The sequence below is a fragment of the Austrofundulus limnaeus genome, unplaced genomic scaffold (assembly GCF_001266775.1).
Source record: "Austrofundulus limnaeus strain Quisiro unplaced genomic scaffold, Austrofundulus_limnaeus-1.0 Scaffold800, whole genome shotgun sequence".
Taxonomy (NCBI): Eukaryota; Metazoa; Chordata; class Actinopteri; order Cyprinodontiformes; family Rivulidae; genus Austrofundulus; species Austrofundulus limnaeus.
In genome coordinates, this window is record NW_013953202.1 from 190,341 (window position 1) to 191,247 (window position 907).

The window sequence follows — 907 nt, forward strand, 5'->3', positions numbered from 1 at the left end:
TATTGGAACTGACCTGAAGAAATAAGTATGAAGGTCAATTAAATTATAAATCACAAGGTAAAGTTCTCTTTTTTAATCAGTTGGTGCATTTTAAGTGTATTTGTTCATGTATCGGGTCGTTTATACACAGTAGTATTTCAACTTTTAGGTCCTCTACAGAAAGACGCGCTTCACCTCTGCATCCAGCAGGGGGCGCCGGGTGGAGCTCTGCAGCAGCGTCTGTTATAAATGCAGCAGAAGAAGAAGACATGGTTCATAGGAGCAAACAGCTGTACATGTGTGTGAAAGTGGTGTTGTGTTTGTCAGAAACGTGAAGGTAAGGGTGGTCGTCGGTGAACGAGTCTGGCAGTTTTCATGTTTAAAAGCCTGAGTAATTATAAAGCGCGTGACGCTGTTAGGTAAGATGGTTAAATACCTGCTGTTAGCTGTTGATGCTAACCTGGTTGGTTAAACTTACTGAAATGCTGCGATTTAAAATTGAGCAAAGAAAAGCTTTAAGTGAAAACTTACATCGATGGTTTAGCTTAATTTAAGTCTATCGGCTCTAAAAGTTCAATCCTGTCGGTAAGAATCACATTCTTGTACATAATTTAAAAAATAATATAAAATTACCATAAAATTTCATAGTTAAATGTTTTACTCTTGAGTTTAGTAACCCTAACCAACCCAGACACATTAGGTTTGTTGTCACTCCTGTTAAACAAATGCAAATAAATGCCTTGAATTGTAACCAACTAACTAGTTGTCAGTGCTAATCCATGCTTTTGCATGAGAAAATATCATCTATTAAATTTTAAAGTCATATACAATATTTTAAATAATTTTAATACTAAATAATAGGGGTGTCCCGATACCAGTTTTTTCAAGACTGAGTACAAATACGAGTACTTGAGTTTGGGTACTCGCC